Here is a 19,212-nt window from a genome sequence, read left to right on the forward strand (position 1 = left end):
AATTAATAACAATAGGTGTTTGACAGGTCCAATCAAGCATTTGAATAGATTCATAGGAAACTGTGCAACTCAAAATAACCAGGTGATTGTTAACTCCTGGAAAAAAAAAAGTTGTTCAAGAAAGGAAACATAATTGTAGTAATTACCTTCTTCATCAGTGTATAATATTTGCATACTTTTTTGTTATATAAGTAGTCAACTGATGATTTATCCCAAAATTTGGACGATGGGGGAGGGAGTAAGTGAGGTCAGAAGTTTTAAGAGAACTAAATTGTTATTGACTAGAACAAGAAATTAGTTTATGTTAAAAGTGTTATTTCAAATTAGTTAGAAAGAAAGTTCTATTTAATAAACAGTGCTGGAATTTCCAAATGCAGTCTATTAAAAACAACATTTGACTCTTGTGTTAATATAAAATACAGATTAAAGTGAATTAATGAACATTAAAAAATAAAGATTCTTCAAATAACCTTGAAGTACAAAAAGCCGTTCTAAGCAAGAGACAAACTGCAAAAGCCTTAAAGGCAAAAGATACACAGATTTGACCTCCAAAGAATAAAAAATTCAGGAATGTGTGACAAGTATCACCACAAATTCAGTTAAAACAGAAACAACAAATCTGGAGGAAAATACGTGCAACATATTTAAGAGATAAAGGGTTAATGCTATCTATCTACACATAAAATTTTAAGTTGTTCTGTGTTGTTCTTTTTCAAATATATTTGATCAGTTTTAAAATATCTTGCTTCTTAGTTGTACTTTTGATATTCTTATTTCTTTAAATGTATCAAACAAACTTATTTTATATTCTCAATCTGATAATTCTAATAATATCTGCAGTCTTTGCAGTTCTAATTCTGGTATACTTTATTGTTTATGCTAACACTTGCTCATGGCAGCTTGTTTCATGGTGTTTTGATTGTGAGTTCATGTCCATGGAAACCTTACTATGTGTGAACTTTCTGAAAGTTGGTTTTTGTCCCTGGAAGTTTGCTTTTACTAACCTAAATGCCTGAGAGCATTAACTAACCAAGAACCACTCTGAACAATATTTAGGTGTGATGAGGTTTTCTTGTGTTACATAGGCATGTAGATTCTGGTTCCAACACCGCCCGAGGGTTGAGCTTGCAGTTTGCAATTCTCAAGGAAGACATTTTTCCTCCTGTACTGCCTGCTACCAGGTAAGTGGCTTTCCCTTAAATAGTCTTGCAAATCTGATTATGTCACCTCTCCTACTTAAAAAATTATAGATCCACTCATTTGTTGGGTCTTAGCCTTAAGGACTACTTCCTTATGAATGCCTCCTCTGACTGCCTGCCCCCAAACTAGATCAGGTCCCCTTTCATGCTCTTACAGCACCTTGTACTTCTCCCGTAGGCATTAATAGCAATTGTAATCAATTATTTGTGCAACTGTATTTCATTGAAATAGTAAATTTCTTCATCACTGAAGAAATTTCGTATCAATCACTTTCACTGCTGTATCTTCAACATTAACTTAGGGTTCAGGGCATATTTGTTCAATAAATAAGAAATAAGGGACACCCGAGTGGCTCAGTCGGTTAAACATCTGAGTCTAAATTTCAGCTTAGGTCATTATCTCACAGTCATGGAATTGTGTCCTGCATCGGGCTCCATGCTGTCAGGGTGGAGTCTGCTTGGGATTCTCTCTCTCCCTCTCTCTGCTACTCCCCTGCTCATGCTTGTGCTCTCACTCTCAAAATAAATAAACTTTATAAAAAGCAAATTAACATTTTTGGGAATATTATATAATGGAGGGAATCTAGTTCCAAGCTCTGTCATGTTGTACCCCTTAAATGTCTCTAAGTCTCAGTTGCTCACTTGTAAAATAGCATTAGTAACATTTACATCATGGAATTGTTGTGAGGGTTACAAATGATATATTTAAAGAGCTACAAAATAGCCCCTGGCAATGACAGATCCTTAATGAGTGGTAGCTTTTATAATTATTTGCCAGCTATGTCTAAGTTCTTGGGAATTGGGCCAACCAGTTTTTTGAGCATACTCATATATAGCCATTTGAAATAGGGAGTAATTTAAAGAGCTTTTAGCCCACAAGGAATCACTGCATCAATATGATAATTAATGCATTATTCCAGAAATTGGATTTTAAAATAATATAGACTTAAACTTGAGAATATTGCTTTAAAAAATAAGTGCACATAGTGGTTTCCTGGGTGCATACATATGTCAAAATTTATTAAGTTGTACACTTTAAATATGTACAGTTCATTATATGTCAGTTATCCCACAATAAGACTATTTTTTCAATAAAGAAAAAAATTAAGCCATCAACAACAAGTGGAACGAAATACATGTAATAGCTCTATTATTTAGGATGAAGTTTGATTCATTTAATTGTTTTTTTAACCAAAGGATCTGTATCTATTCTTTGGCTTCAATTTGAGGACAATTTAATTGCTTCTCACATAGTTCTTTTTTTTCTTTTTTCATTGAGATTTGCACTACAGTTGGACAAACGTCAATGCCTTCACTGCTGAACCTCCACTCCTCAAATGTAAATATTAGCTGAAAGTTAATCTTGCTTTAACAGTACAAAAGGAAACTTCTCTCTATTTCAGAATTGATAGCTTTAAAAATATTTATATTTATAGTGATGCCCTGAAAAATATGCATAATGTTTGTTTATTTTTGAGAGACAGAGTGTGAGTCGGGGAGGGGCAGAGAGACAGAGGGAGACACAGAATCTGAAGCAGGCTTCAGGCTCTGAGCTGTCAGTACAGAGCCTGACGTGGGGCTTGAACTTGGGAATAGCGAAATCATGACCTAGGTCGAAGTCAGACACTTAACCAACTGAACCACTCAGGTGCCCCAATGCCAATTTTTTTTAAAGCTGGCATCCTTCACAAATATAACTGATGAACTTGGGCCTCTTTTTGAAGAGTGACTACTTAAGTGTACAGTCAGTGAATCATATTCACACATTCAACAGTCTCTATTTCTGCTGCTGTTAGGGCAGCAACAATTGTTGTTTCACTTATTTAACACCCATCTTGTGCACCCTAAGTTGGTGTTAATGGTGTTATTGGAAGACCTGTGGATAAAACCCCAAGGCAGAGATATGAAAGGTGAGCAAGAACAGGTGTGAGTCAGCTGGGAGGTGATGCTTCTGTGAATTTGGTGAACAACTTATGAGATAGAGTGTCTTGGTTTGTTTTTTCCCAAAAGCAGACCCTGAAACAAGAATGTGGAATGCAGGTAGTTTATTTAGGAAGTGATCTCAGGAAGCACAAGTGAGGGAGTGGGGAAGGTGGATAGAAAGGGAGAAATGCCAACAAAGGGTGATGAATAAGTGAGTTACTGCTGTGTGAAACTGGGGCACAATCTCACTGGGGACCCTCTGAGGAGTCATTTGAACAAGCTTCAAAATTATTCCATCGAGGGGCATCTGGGTGGCTCAGTTAAGCGTCAGATTCTTGATTTCAGCTCAGGTCATGATCTCATGGTTCATGAGAGTGAGCCCCATGTCAGGCTCTGCACTGATGGTGGGAGCTTGCTTGGGTTTCTCTCTCTCCCTCTTTCTGCCTACACCCCTCCCCCGCCTCTCAAAATAAATAAACTTAAAAAAAATGATCCCACCAAGAGATAGGGAACCTGGAGTGTTTATCTGCAGATTCATGTCTTCATTGTTTGAAGGGTGCCCTGGAAAATGGGGACATTAATTACACACACACACACACACACACACACACACACACGGAGTAAGCAAGCTCTTGTTGGCTAAAGAAAGTCCTCAGAGACACCAACGATATGCCATCCATTGAGATAGAAAGCTGGCTGTGTGCATGGAAACTGCCCACTGTAGATGCCAGTGAACTCAGAGGTTGGATGAGGGAGTATGAGCTGGGACTTCAATGTTATCTGCTACATGGAGGGTTTGGGATCTTGATGTGATAGCATATCAACACTAGGTGTTGAGGATGTATACCGACATGGTTAAAGCCATGGGTTTATAAATTCTGAAGGAGAAATTTTCCTTTACTGCTTTTCCAGAGTGAAATAAAATTGAGGAAATGCACAATTTGTTGGTCAATTCAATAGACTTTTCAGTTGTTTTGTACTCTGTAGACTGGTGGTCCAACAGCATTAGTGTCATTTGGAATCTGTTGAGAATGCAAATTCCCAGGCTCCACCCCAGCCCTATTAAATCAGAACCTCTGGACACGGGACCCAGAAATCTGTGACAAGCCCTGTAGGCGATCCTGATACACACTCAGGTTGGGGAACTTCAGATGGAGACAAAACACTGTACTGAGAGACTTAACTCTTATCCCAATCACAGGGTCATCGACTGGGTGTGGTTTCCAATCTAAGTTGGGTGTGAAAATGGACAAATTATGTGATCTTTATGGATCTTTTCCAATATGTAAAATGACAAGTTTGGACTAGTATACTGGAGTTTCAATTTTTTTTTTTTTTTTTTTTTTTTTTAGCAGTGGAATACTTTCTTCCAAAGAAATTTTACTTGAAACATCAGTATATGAGACATGAAAACAGAGATCCTTGATTGGGATATTAGCCCAGTATCTGGTCTTCTCATGTTCCCTATGGTGGCTTCCTAAGCATCACTAGGGACCTTTGGGGTTCTAAGAGGTATAGTTTGAGAACCACAGCAACTTGAAGACCCTTCCCGGGCCCTCTATAATATGATCTAAGACATCAGGCTGACTTAACCACAGTTTACCTGATGACGATAGCTCTGAGATAGAGCTGTGATCACAGACCTTGTATTCAAAGCCTGGCTGATTGCCTACCATCAGGGTGACCATGAGCAAGTCACGTAGCACCCATGGCATCCTCATTTATGATATGAAGTTAACTCTAATTCTTTTTTTTTTTTTAATTTTTTTTAACGTTTATTTATTTTTGAGACAGAGAGAGATAGAGCGTGAATGGGGTGGGTCAGAGAGAGAGGGAAACACAGAATCCGAAACAGGCTCCAGGCTCTGAGCTGTCAGCACAGAGCCCGATGCGGGGCTTGAACTCACTGGCCGTGAGATCGTGACCTGAGCTGAAGTCGGACGCTTAGCCGACTGAGCCACCCAGGCGCCCCTACTCTAATTCTTGTTATATGTGCCATTCAGGGCCGTTGACAGGATCAAATGAAATCACGTATATAAATATACTTTATAAGTTGCTAAGTCCTGTCTAATTGGAAGGGATTTTTGTGGGAGAAATTATCCTTCCAGGTAGTTTTCCTTTGTAACTGGTGCCAAAGATAAGTAGAAACAGAGAGTGTAGATAGTGAAATAGTCTGTAGTTTCTCCTTTATCTTCCAGGGATGCAAATGTAATTTTCCTTTTTAATTAAAACCTGTTTACCAGGAAGTGTCACTTTAAATAAAATGAAGCTTAAGCAGAGACTTGACTTAACCTGTTGACTTACTCTACAAAGCTTGTAAAAATAATGTTTGGGGTAATACTATCTAAAAAGATAATTAGTTTTTTTTTTTTAACAATTTACTGCCCACATACTAATGGGGTGAGCCAATTTTGGAATATGTTGACTTAGCATTTGTAGTTCCTTGCATGTTTAGAACAATTTTAGTGCAACATTACTTCAGATTTATTTGTTTGTTTGTTTGTTTGTTTATTTATTTATTTATTTATTATCAGATGGGTGTTTCAGGAGAGATTCATGCATCCACCACAGAAATGCCTGAGATATACCAGGTAGCATGTTTTGTGTCTGTATTTTGTCATTGGTGAAGTCTTCAATAATTTCTTGTGGAACTTTTGCAAGATTATCTACTAGTAATGTCAAATATAGTTACTGGGGTTAGAAGGTAGTCATATTTAAGACCTTTTGTGTTCCAAACTCTCAGGGTAGCAGGTCAGGATGATCTCTGAAAACTGTCATTATAAGAAACAGATATCTGCCAATAACTCTGTATGACCACTTTGAAGGCCGCTGTCACATGGACCTACCAACATCTTCTAAGTGTGTCTCACTTTGCATTTCCTTCACATTTTCCCCATTACTTGGATCTTCACCTCACATTGTTGTACACCAGTCAGAACTCCCTGAGAAGGAATCAACGTGGACTGGACAAGGATTTTTTCACAATCACCCCATATTTGGGTGGAGGGGCAGTCAGCAATCTCACACCTTTGAGCTGGCAACTGTGCCTCAGTTGCAAATAGGCCTTTGAACAGAGCAAATAGGCCTTTGTTGAGATCCAGAGGTTACTGAGGAGTCCAGCAGGCAGGAGTGGGGTGGGAAGACAAGGAGGCATGGAGAGGAGCAGAGTGTTTCAAGCAGAGAGAATAGCATGTAGAAAGGCCCAGAAGAGGAGAGCATGGCATGTTCTGAGGACTGAAGAAAGTCCACAATGGCCAAACTGTAGAGAGTCACTTGGGTAGTGAGATGAGCCTGTGCCAGGTCAAGGAAGATCTTGTCTGCATGGGCCTCATCTTCCTCATTCATCAGTAGGACTGGTATAGAGAAATGCTTCTCAAACTGCCTTTGGGAAACAAGGGGGTTCTACCTAGGAGCCTCAGAGGGCCTTGGAGTGTAGGGGGTGGAAGAGAATGGCTCTGGTCCTCAGTTTCTCTTCAGTAAGAGTAGATTCACTAATATCCAGTTCAAGTGTTGAGCGTCCAACAGTGTTAGGAAATAGAGTTCCATGATTTAAAAATGATTGAAAACTACCAAGTCCCCTCCAGCTCTGGCACCTGTGCTGTGCCCCCTGAGAGAATGCTATCTGGGTTCCTAGGGGTGTGGACATATTGCCTCTAGAGGAGTGGCCCATTCTTTACTGAAAATATAGGATTATGGTGTGGGCAAAAGTTCTGGGACTTTCTGTTCATTTTTTTTTTTACAGAACTTTCAAAAACAGTCCCTGAAATTTCTACTTTCCCAGCTTGACTGATGTCTCTTTATGTCAGCAGGACAGAGGAACCTTCCAGCAAGCCTTTTATCTGGCTTCACAAGGAACAAGTGCGTTGTAATGCTGAGTCCCCCTCAGACTACACCCACACAGCTGTAAAGACACATCTACCTACACGGGAAAGAATGTGAGCCTGAGAATGAGGACCAACCTCTCCTAAAATGAGAACTCACTCCCTGTCTTACTCATAAGTGGCACCGTAAGTACTGGTTGAATCGTCTGCTTTCTTTTTCTTCCAAACTCTTATTCTCTAGACTTTGGTGCTCCAGAGCAGCATAACTCATTTTAGCTTATCATTCACCCTCACCTGAGTCCCCTGGACTTGGCTTCTTGCCTCCTTGACCTGTAGATATTGCCTTTGAGTCCAGGCTGAGGCTCTGAAACTCATCCTTTGCTCACACATCTATGGAATCAGTATGCTATCCCTGCCTGGCCAGATTGGGGTCCCAGCTCCTCTAATGCAGAGCAGTCTGGCCATCTGCTCATATCCTGAGAGACCATGGTCACAATTTAAGGAATCAGTTTGGATATTCCCTGAGAGCTCCTGCCATTCCCATCCCCTCCCAGATAGAGCCACCAGAAGCCGTCCACCAGGAGACTCAGGCCTCCTCATTCAGTCAATCGTGACTGAGCAGTGCTTCTCGAAGTTTAACATGCAGACAGATCACCTGGGGATCAGGTCATATTCTGATATTTGGGTCTGGGGTGGGGTGGGATCCTGCATCTCTTAAGAAGTTCCCAAATCATATTAATGGTTCATGAACTTCACTTTGAGTAGTAACATGAGACTGTGTAGACTATCAACTTCAACTTCACCTGGAGATAGGGTCTGTAATGCAATTTTTTCCCCATTTATTAGCAAACATGTATTAAACGCTTTCTGTGTCTTCATGGTCATTGCTGCACTGATAAGATCCCTTCTTTGCTTTCAAGGAGCTGACAAACTAATAGTTTAGAAGCCTATATGTTTGAGGGACACTTGGGTGACTCAGTCAGTTGAGCGTCTGACTTTGGCTCAGGTCTCACAGTTTGTGGGTTCGAGCCCCGTGTTGGGCTCTGTGCTGACAGCTCAGAGCCTGGAGCCTTCTTTGGATTTTGTGTCTCGCTATCTCTCTGCTCTTCCCCCGCTCATGCTCTGTCTCTCTCTTCTTCAAAAATAAATAAAACATTAAAAAAATTTTTTTAAGCCTATATATTTGGGACCTATATACTTTATAAAGCTTAATTCTCACAACATCCCTATTGGATTAGTATTATTCCTGTATTCTACATGAGGAAACTGAGCCTTAAAGAAGTTAAGAAGCTTGTCAAAGTTGTGCTGATGGGAAATGACAGCCCAGATTCCAGCTCACATCTCTGGCTCTGAGCCTTCATACTTTCTGGGATATCTCAAGCATCTCTTCCTTAATGCTCTTATGTTGCCAGAATCCATACAGTTGGGCCTTTGCTTCAGTTTCCTTGCCTAACACTTTAGTTTCTGGCATTCTGGCTTACTTAAGCTGAGCCCTGCTTCAACCCCTTCCCGCCCCTCCCTCCCTCCCCCTCCAGCTTGGCTAGTGATCCTGTATCCAGCTCTTTCTAGTCCCTCCTTACCTGTCCATCTCTTAGTTGGGATTCTGCTACAGATAGTCCAGTTGCCTGGAAACAAAACATCATTCCATGTTGCAAAATAGCTTCTAGGAACTAGAATGTTTGCTTTCCTCTATAACTCACCCCTCATGATTCTTTGAAGTTTCACACCAGGCATCAGGCACTTCCTAAAGTAAATAAGCTACATAATAGGCACAGTGGAGAAAGAAGGAAGTGGCACTAATTTATGCAAACTTCATTCTCCGACCTCTTAAGCCCAGGGCGATATTCCTAATGGGCCAGGCATCCTTTCCCTAGGGATGGATGTGGCAGCTAGTAGAGCTCATGATTTGACTCATCCCAAACACAGTCTCTGCTCTGCCAGGCTCTGCTGAGGCTCTGGGGACAGCATAAAGAGTGGGGTAGAGTCTGGGGAGTTGTCTGCATAGGATGGATGTTACATAGATCACAGAAGTCCTGGCCTGTCATCATAGCTTTGATTTCTCCTAGGCTTCCCCACTCCCTCCCCACCTGCCCTTCTTAGGGCCAACTTTAAGCAAGGAGCTTACTTCTTATTGGCTCATTTACTCCCATGTAATTACCCAGTGCAGGGGGAAGGGAAGTATTTGCTATTGCTTCAACTGTTTCATCTTACTTAGAGTGGCAGAATTTAGCAAGAATTAGGAATTGAAATGTGTCATTGACAGTTTTCACTGACCAAAGCAACATTTTCACTGTTACTCAATGTAATCCATTCTACCCCAAGACACTATGACTTTAGGTGAAAAATCTCTACCAGAATTTTGTAAACCATTCCATGCTCAGACTGACACTTTTGATGATCATAAACCAGACTTTAGGCAATCTTCTTCTGTAGGCCCTATATCATTTTAAGTGACATCTGTTACTTGTTTAAGTATTCCTTCCCTCCACCCGCATACCCAGCAGATGGCAATTCCTGCCCGACCCAAGCTCAAGTTTGTCATGGACCTTCTGACCCTCTGACTGCGTGTAGCTGGGTCCTCTTCCTGACACTGTGAGACAACTTTAACCACACCTCAGGCAGCATCTCTGTAAGTCATCCAAACTCCATCTGCCCTTGCCCCCAGTCATATAAAATGTAAACATGTTCACGGTCAACAGTGTGGTGGCTTGCGGTTTCCTTTAATTCAAAGTTCAAATCCCCCTCAGGGTTTACCATGCTTTCTGTGCAAGTCCCAGAGTCCTTTTTTGTTTACTCTGAGTATTCAGATGGCAGACAGAGAGCTTCAGCCTAACTAACCACAGCATCCTGTAGTCAGCATGAAGAGTTTACATGCATCTTGAAAACTTTTGAGTGTTATTTGATCTAGTGCCCTAAGAAGTAATCCAAAGTAAAATCTCAAACCTTTGCATCAATATTTTCCTTTGGGGACTCCAAAGGAAATTTTGTGATCAAATGCCATCATTTTTAACCTATGATGTTGACTGTGTAATTATTAGCAATGTTCAGGCATTCTTTGTTGCAAATTCTTTTGAAACCACTGGCAAATGCTTAGTAGCATTGATAATATTGACCAAAGATTAGTTTGGAAATTTAATAAAAAGAAAAAATAAAATTTTAATGTTCTAAAACCTGACTTAAGTGTATTTTTACCTTCTCTAAAATCTGCATGCCATTTCTTGTCAGAAAATTTTAAATGATCTTAGTATAGGATATGTCTGATTAAAAACTATGCATGCTGCCAGCTTATAGCCTATTTTCTTATTGGTGAATACCAGCAGACAACATGTGCTTGGAATTCTACTTAAGGTTACTGCCACAATTTGGAGTATACTCTAGGACACTAAATATTTTCTGATCATTCAGCAGTTATTCAGTCATTTGACTAACATATATCTAGTGCTTACTATGTGCCAAAAATTGTTCTGGATTTTAGGCCTTCAAATGGTGAAGAGGAGGGGTGCCTGGGTGGCTCAGTCAGTTAGGTATCTGCCTCTTGATTTTGGCTCAAGTCGTGATCTCACAGTCGTGAGACTGAGCTCTGAATAGGCTCCTCACTGGGCTTTGAGCCTGCTAGGGATTCTTTCTCTTTCTCTGCCCCTCCCCTACTTGTGCTCAAGCATGTGTGTGTGCACAAGCACATGCACACTCTCTCTCTTTCTCTCTCTCTCAAACTAAATAAACTTTAAAAAGTGATGAAGAAGATAGACAACATTTCCACCTGCATGGAGCTTAAATGTTTGTTAATTGAATAAGTAAATGAATGAATGTGGGTGGAGCGAGGGAGGATGCTGGGGTTAGACTGGATGGCGATCAGAGCACCCAGCCAGCAATCCCTGATAGTTCTCGAGGGCTTAGAGCCAGAAGGAAGTCAGTTCCAGGTCTGGACCAGCTTAGTGACCCTGCCCAATCTCGCTGTACTTACAGATCCTGTAAGAAGACCTGCCCTACATTCAAGTGCTTGGGAAGTTAGCGCCTCTTTCACCTCTGTCCTCCCTTCTCCACCCACTTGCTCCTTAATGTTGGCTCTGGTTATAGCCTTCTTCCCTTTTGGCTGGTTGCCCCTCTCTGCCTGGTTCCTTTGGATTGATGCTTTGGGGCCTGGGTGTTGGTTCTGCTCCTTGCCATCCTTCCTACTTTCTCTCCCTAGATTCCTTCTTACCTCTACATCCCAAGCTATGGGCCAGCTCTACCTCAATCTGAGCCTAGCTCTAGTTTCTAGGTTGGAGCCTTAGACACCCACTGGCCAAATGACAAGTTGGATCTCAGGGATTGGGGCATAGCAGCAGCAATTTTCACATAGGGGTATTGCTCAGAACCAGGCAGGCCAACGAGGTTGGGGGTGCAGAATTTATCTAGTTTGGATCAGGACCACAATTGGGCAGAAGAGACTGGCAGGAGAAGGTGAAGAAGTCAGGGATTCAGGGTGGGCTCTCTGTGTGGCAGAGTAACTAAAGTGCAAAGAGTTTAGGTAAGTTCCAGTCTTACAGAAAGGCAAGCATGTCCCTAATAAAGGGTTAAGGACAAGCCTAATTTGGTGGACACATGGGTGCACACCAAACCCGGGCTATCTTAGTGCTAATTCCAGACTCTGTAACTGTGGGGGGAGGGATGGGGGGGGGGCTCAAAAGGAAACCATTGATCTGGCAGTCTGATTAGGGCTGAGACTCATAGAGAATACAAGTTCAAAGAGCAGACTTTGAGAGGAGACAGAAGAGGGTGTGAATCTCAACTCTGCTATTTACTAATAGCAAATCGCTTCACCTCCAGTCCCTGGTTTCCTTACTTGTAAAATGAGAATGGTAACACCTACCTCACATGGATGTGGTGAGGATTAAATGATGAATTTGGGGTGACAGTGAGACTTGTTCAAAAAGAAGACGAGTCTTTGAACAGTGGGCTCTCTCCATGAGGCCCAAGTGGGGAGGGGGCAATGGTCAGCAGCCCAGTGCCGGTATGCCTGGCTCTGGTGCCTATTGTGATCTAGCACAGTCATTCGGGTCTGGCAACTGGAAAGCAATAACACTCAGTGGGTGTGCTCTCCCACCAGGTCTGAGGGAGTGGGTGGGTGTTGGTTCATTCGTCTCTGCCACATGCTCATGTGTATATAGTACTATTGTATTTGCCATGGCTGTTCCAGGAGCTCATAGCCTCTGAGTACTAAGTCAGTATGTCTCCTTCCTTCTCAAACAGTGGTGACCAAAAATTGGAAATAAATAAATAATATATATATATATATATGTATATATATATATATATATATATATATATATATATCATGACATATATATATATAAAATCCCCTGATGCTGAGTCCATTCCAAATATCAGTTTGGACTTAACCTTTCATTCTTCTGCTCAGAGATCTTTCATTGCTCCTTATTTTTTAACTGCATCATTTGCTAAATTTTCTAAGGCTTTTATAATCTGATTTCAAGTTATTAGTCACTCAGCTCCCTTGGTTCCTAACACCTCCTGCTCTGTCCCACCCAGGCCTGTGCCTCTCAGTCAGTTTCTCCTTCCCTTTGGGTGTTTCACCTCTAGATGCTCCTGTTCTTCTTCCCCTCTTAAAAATCCTACTTTTTCTTCAACCTGGCTCAGGTATCACCTTACCCTTGAAGGCCTTTTGACTCTTGGAATGCTTATAGATCTCCATATCCCTGAACTCCTGTGATACTCAATAGTGTAGAATTTATCAAATTTCACAAAATCTATGAAGCCATCAACTGAAGATGCACCATTATTTTATGTACCGTTAGAAAAACCTTCTAATAAAACTGGCACCCACAGAATGTAAGACACATCCTTATTTCAGGAAGATTAAGCTGTAAAAAAGTTTGTCTTAGGATCAGTGAAATACGGTAATTATTTGGTGCTACATATTATTCATAATTGTGATGGACATTACCACTGTTTTATTTTTCTGATTCTTCCACTAGAATGTATACTTCATGAAGACAGATTTCATGCCTGGCTCATTTCACTGTTATATCCATAACCATCTAGCACACTATCTGGTCCTCAAGAAATGATTGAATAAATAGACTCCTAAAATGAATGGAAAGTTCCTCAAAGGCAGGGATTATGTATTACACACTTCTGTGTAGCTATTTTTAAAATTGACATGTAATATACATAAAGTGTACTAATCTTAAATGTAGAGACTAAAGTTTTTAAAATATATCTGTATATCTACACTATAATCCCTGAAATGAATATATAAAGCATTTTCCTATAGTCCTTTCCCCAGTGCTGAGGAAGTAGGAGATATATGTCAATATTTATCTATCCTCATTGATTCATTAAATGGTCTCCAGCTACCCTTGTATACGGTTCAGTGTCAGTTCACTCCTGTTTTCCCTGGTTCAATGGTTCTCAAATTCTAGTCTTCATCAGAATTACCTACAAGGCTTGTAGAAACAGATTACTGGGCTCCACCCCCAGATTTTCTGATTTAGAAGGTCTATGGTAGAGTTTGAGAATATGCTTTATGAACAAGGTAATGTTGATATGGCTCTAGAGGTGAGGAAGAGGGGGTCTTCCTAAGGGTATGAAATATCTCCCATTGTCTGACTATTAAATGTCTGGTTAGGGGTTCTTCACCTTTTCTTTGTAACAGGTGGCCTGGGCAGCATGGTGAAGACCCTGTACTCCTCAGAAAATATTTCTAAATTGAATAAAGTAAAATACCTAGGACTCCAAAGAAAACTAATTATATTAAAATGGATTGTTCAAATTATTTTAAAAAATATTGTAAAAATTGTAATATTTACAGTATTTACAAGTCATCTGTATTGTGATATGAAACACTTGGGGTTTCCATTGGTGGTAAACTCACTCACCTACCGATAACACTACTGTGGTTGTTGCTTACATTTATAATTGAAAGAGATGATAAATTGCAGATAGAAGTTAGTGAAAATAAGGAGCCTAGGTTAAGAATCCTTGCCCTGGTGTAGTCTGAAATGAGATGCTCTACCTTTGGCACTGGGTGAAGTTTCAAAGATTTTAGGTCTGTGTCATTCAAGTCTGTTACTGATTAAATGCCTCCTATGTGGAGCTGTGATAGATGCTCAACATTCAGAAAGGCTAAGATGCTTTCTCTTCCCTTATTCACAAGTATTCGATTTCGGTGACGGAAAATTGAAATATAAACTGGTAATTAAAGTGGAGTATGATAGGGGCATCTGGGTGGCTCACTCAGTTAAGTGTCTGGCTCTTGATTTTGGTCATGATGTCATGGTTCATGAGTTCCAGCCCAGCATGGCACTCCATGCTGACAGTGCAGAGCCTGCTTTGGATTCGTTCTCTTTCCTTCTTTCTCTGCTCCTCCCCTGTTCGTGCACTGTCTCTCTCAAAGTAAATAAATAAACTTAAAAAAAAAAGTGGAGCGTGACATATTCAGTAAGGGAAGTATGCACAAAGCACATAAGAATGGAATGATATACGCATGCATACGAGAAACAGGAGTAAGATCTCTATTAGTTAGAACTCAGTTGGATGGAAGTGGTGGTGGTAGACTATCACACTGGTGGTCCTCAATGAAACATGCTTCCAGGATCCTCAGGCTCCCCCATGTTGACTCTGGACTTAGCCACAAAACTTGCTTTGGGCAAAGGATGGTTAGCCAGCTTGATGCAAATATTTACACATTGGGGCTTGCCTCTTGTAATGCTTGGGCTTCAGCTGCCATGTAAGAAGTTTGGGCTTATTACTGAATGAGGAGAGGCCATGTGGAGGGCAGCCCTGGAGAATGAGCTGCCACCTTCGATATTCCAGCCTCAGCTGAGCACTCAGCTGAATGCAGCAGCATAAGAAACCGTCATCAGTGAGTGAGTAGAGTGAGTAGCAGCAGAACCACCCAACCCAGAGAATCATGAAAAATAAGAAATTGTTGTTTTAACCACTGTTTTAGAGTGGTTTGCTACATACCAATAGATAACGGAAATTGTTGTTTTTATTTCTTGACAATTTTTTCTCTTCTGTTTGGTTTTTAAAGATGCAGAGGGCAGGGGCACCTGGGTGGCTCAGTTGGTTAAGCATCCAACTTTGGCTCAGGTCGTGATCTCACTGTCCGTGAGTTGGAGCCCTATGTTGGGCTCTGTGCTGACAGCTCGGAGCCTGGAGCCTGATTCAGATTCTCTGTCTCCCTCTCTCTCTGCTCCTCCCCCACTCATGTTCTTTCTCTGTCTCTCAAAACTAAATAAATATTTAAAAAATAATAATAAAAAAGATGCAGATGGTAAAATGCCCTGTAAAATAAGCTAATGCAGAGATTCTTCTGCAAGTAAATAAGCACAATTTCCAGAGAAGCTTCTGTTTCATACATTCAGGTCTTTTAAGATCTATGGCTAGAAAACTGATATAATTATGACTCTAGTAAATTGAAATGCTGATCTGCAGGGAATGATTACTTCAAAAATCACAAACTCCTAAAACCTGAAATTTTGGGCTGGAAGAGATCTTGCAATATATGCAGTCTAATCTCATAACTTTATTTTTTAAGATTATTTACCATTTTTTAGTAATCTCTACACCCAATGTGGGACTTGAACTCATGACCCTGAGATCAAGAGTCACATGCTTTTCTGACTGAGCCAGGCAGGTGCCCCTTACCTCTTAATTTTAGAGGTAAGGACACCAAGTCCTGAGAGGTTAAAGCCACAGAGCATTTTGTTAGTTGGGTCCAGAAGGGAAGCCAAATATTCTGACTTCTACTACAATGTCTTTTAATAAATAAGAAATAGCAATTTGTAGATTATCATTTCTATAATTTTATTTTTGCAATTGGCAAAGTGGATAGTTTTATCCTTTTTAATTTTGTAGATGAGTTAGATCTAAAAAGACCTGCTCATTTCACATAACTCATAAAAGCAGGACTAGATCTTGGGTTTTATGTCCCCTGGGCCAGGGCTTTTTCATTATGTCATGCTGCCTGAGATGTTCACTATTAAAAACCAGGAAATAAACTAATATCTTTTTGAAAGAGCATCAACAGCAGACATTATCTGGTTCATCTCTGAATTTCTCATAGCCGTATATCATGTACATAATGTGTCATTCAATAAATATTTGTAATATGAAATGAATACATGAATGAATAACTGAATAAACAAGGGATAGAACAAGATTGTGTTTTATTTTTACCAGACATTCCATTCTTTTTTTTTTTTTAATTGTTTTTTTAATGTTTATTTATTTTTGAGACAGAGACAGAGCATGAACAGGGGAGGGTCAGAGAGAGAGGGAGACACAGAATCCGAAACAGGCCCCAGGCTCTGAGCGGTCAGCACAGAGCCCAACGCGGGGCTCGAACTCACGGACCGTGAGATCATTACCTGAGCTGAAGCCGGACGCTCAACCGACTGAGCCACCCAGGCGCCCCCAGACATTCCATTCTTGAAGTGTATGATTAATCAAGATTCCTCTGTACTTGAAAAGGAATAGGGGATAAAAATGCCAGGCAGTAGTAATGACAACATTTTGTAATTATTGTGCTTTGAAAGCAAAGTAATGAACAGAAAGGCAAGTTCTATCAATATGTGTCTCCTATTCTGTATGTAATAACTCAAAAGTAATATGCCCCTTCTTTCAAGGGGGAAAGTGAGGTAGAGAAAGTGACCCAGGCAACCTTGAACAGACTTATCCAGTAGAATAATGAGAGCTACATATTTAATTTAAAATTTTCTAGTAGCTGCACTGAAAAAAGTAAAAAGAAACAGATGAAACTAATTAAAACATTTTTAAAATTAAAAAAAAATTTTTTTAATGTTTATTTATTTTTGAGAAAGAGAGAGAGACAGAGCATGAGCAGAGGAGGGGCAGAGAGAGAGAGAGAGAATCAGAATCCAAAGCAGGCTCCAGGCTCTGAGCTGTCAGTACAGAGCCCGACGCAGGGCTCAAACTCACAGACTGTGAGATCATGACCTGAGCTGAAGTCGGTCACTCAACTGACTGAACCACCCAGTCTCCCCTAATTAAAACATTTTTTTAAAATGTTTATTTATTTTTGAGACAAAGAGAGTGTGAGCTGTGGAGGGGCCAAGAGGGAGGGAGACAGAGAATCTGAAGCAGGCTCTGAGCTGTCAGCACAAAGCCCAACGTAAGGCTTGAACCCTGGAAGGAGATCATGACCTGAGCCAAAGTTGGATAATCAACCACCCAGGTACCCCTAGATAAAACTAATTTTGATAATATACTGTACTTAATTCAGTATGTCCAAAATATTATCTTTCAACATGTAATCAATACAAAAATTGTTGATGAGGTATTTTACTTTTTTTTTTAAGTGCGTGTTTTACACTCAGAGTACATCTCAATCCAGACTAGCCACATTTCTCTTAAGCATTTTTTTCAATACTTTTTTTTTTTTTTTTGAGAAAACGAGACAGCGTGCATGCATGTGCCAGGGAAGGGCATAGGGAGAGGGAGAGAGAGAGGATCTTAAGCAGGCTCCATGCCTAGTGCAGAGCCCGATGTGGGGCTCAATCTCATGATGGTGAGATTGTGACCTGGGCCCAAACCAAGAGTCAGATGCTTTACTGACTGAGCTACCTGGGCAGGCACCCCTAGACTAGCCACATTTCTAGTGTTCAATAGCCACATATGGCTAGTGGCTACCATTTTGGACAGCACAGGTCTAGTCACATAGGACACAAAATTCTGTAGAGAGAAGGCAACAGTAATTACAGCACAGAGGAAGTAGAATTTGAAGGAATACTTGAGGAAATTTTCCTGCTTTAGTCCAACTGCATAACCCAGATCACTGCAACTTGAAGGGAGATTCTACTACCTCCTGGGAAGTCAGCTCCAGAGTTTTGTCAGCCCTTTGGGAAGATGTTTGGTTGTGTGGCCCTGGGCAAGTAACCTAACCTTCATATAACTCAGTTTCTCATCTGTTACCCATAGCTGCTCTCACAATTACATGAAATAATAGGAAAAAGCATGTAGTCAATACTGGCAGGTAGGAGGCACTTGGTTAATAGGAGCTCTAGTACTCTACTAGGATTTACCTTATCACCCCCTATCTCAACCCCATTTTGGATTTTTTAAAAAACTTTTTTAATGTTTGTTTATTTTTGAGAAAGAGACAGAGTGTGAGCAGGGAATGGGCAGAGGTAGAGCAAGACACAGAATCTGAAGCAGGCTCCAGGCTCTGGGCTGTCAGCACAGAGCCCGACATGGGACCCAAACCCACAAACTGTGAGATCATGACCTGAGCAGAAGTCAGACACTTAACCGACTGAGCCACCCAGGCGCCCCAACCCATTTTGGATTTTTTTACAAAAGGTTGGTATGACTCCCTACAGATCAGTATCTTTTCTGCCACAGCAAAGGTGTGAAGGTGAAGTAAATTTCAAAAAGACAAAACAAAAAAGGTCATGAATTACATTATAAGTAGCCTTCTACTACAGGGAATCTCATATTAATAAAACTAGGTGGTCTTCTACCCTTTAAAAAAATTTTTAACATTTATTTATTTTTGAGAGACAGAGACAGAGTATGGGTGGGGGAGGGGCAGAGAGAGAGGGAGACACTGAATCTGAAGCAGGCTCCAGGCTCTGAGCTATCAGCACAGAGCCCAGTGCGGGGCCCGAACTCACGACCTGTGAGATCATGACCCAAGCTGAAGTCGGACGCTTAGCCGTCTGAGCCACCCAGGTGCCCCTCTTCTATGTTTTATTGTTATAAAATATTCATAACATAAAATTTGCTTAATTTTTAAAATAAATATTTATTCATTTCTAAATATGCAGTTCTGTGTCATTAAGTAGCTGTTCTGCAGCCATCACCATCATCCATCTCCAGGACTTTTTCAACATCCCACAGTGAAACTCTGTACCCAGTAACTACCCATTAACTCCAGCAACCCCTCCCCCAGTTCCTGCTAAACACTCTTCTGTCTCTTTGTATTGGACCATTCTAGGAATCTCATATAAACAGAGGTCTTATGTTTTTTTGAAGTAACATTTGTTCTTTCTTTAAACATTAAAATAAGAAAATTTGTCCTAAAATACTGACTGAGTAAACCTAGAGGTTTTTTTTTTAAAGAATATTAGTGTTGAGGGGCGCCTGGGTGGCTCAGTCGGTTGAGTATCCGACTTCGGCTCAGGTCATGATCTTACGGTTCGGGTTCGAACCCCGCGTCGGACTCTGGGCTGACAGCTCAGAGCCTGGAGCCTGCTTCGGATTCTGTGTCTCCATCTCTCTCTGCCCCTCCTCCACTCATG

General features: G+C 40.8%; 2 protein-coding genes across 8 annotated transcripts in view; one reads left to right on the forward strand and one right to left on the reverse strand.

Moving 5' to 3' along the window:
* CCDC83 (coiled-coil domain containing 83) overlaps window positions 1-8,552 on the reverse strand; it is a 68,120-nt gene extending 59,568 nt beyond the window's left edge. Inside the window, exon 1 of one of the 3 annotated variants that reach the window (XM_023239363.2) lies at window positions 8,524-8,552. The gene's annotated coding sequence lies outside the window, so the exon portion shown is untranslated. The remainder of the gene's footprint in view (window positions 1-8,523) is intronic. The other 2 variants (XM_023239361.2, XM_023239362.2) reach the window with 2 other exon arrangements.
* SYTL2 (synaptotagmin like 2) overlaps window positions 1-19,212 on the forward strand; it is a 155,449-nt gene that overhangs the window by 13,040 nt on the left and 123,197 nt on the right. For 2 of the 5 annotated variants that reach the window (XM_045038658.1, XM_019811683.3), the window contains exons 4-7: window positions 1,086-1,181; window positions 2,479-2,538; window positions 5,657-5,713; window positions 6,932-7,129. The gene's annotated coding sequence lies outside the window, so the exon portion shown is untranslated. Of the gene's footprint in view, window positions 1-1,085; window positions 1,182-2,478; window positions 2,539-5,656; window positions 5,714-6,928; window positions 7,130-19,212 lie in introns of all 5 variants that reach the window. The other 3 variants (XM_019811685.3, XM_019811686.3, XM_019811682.3) reach the window with 3 other exon arrangements.

This window comes from Felis catus, chromosome D1 (assembly GCF_018350175.1).
Source record: "Felis catus isolate Fca126 chromosome D1, F.catus_Fca126_mat1.0, whole genome shotgun sequence".
NCBI classification, from domain to species: domain Eukaryota; kingdom Metazoa; phylum Chordata; class Mammalia; order Carnivora; family Felidae; genus Felis; species Felis catus.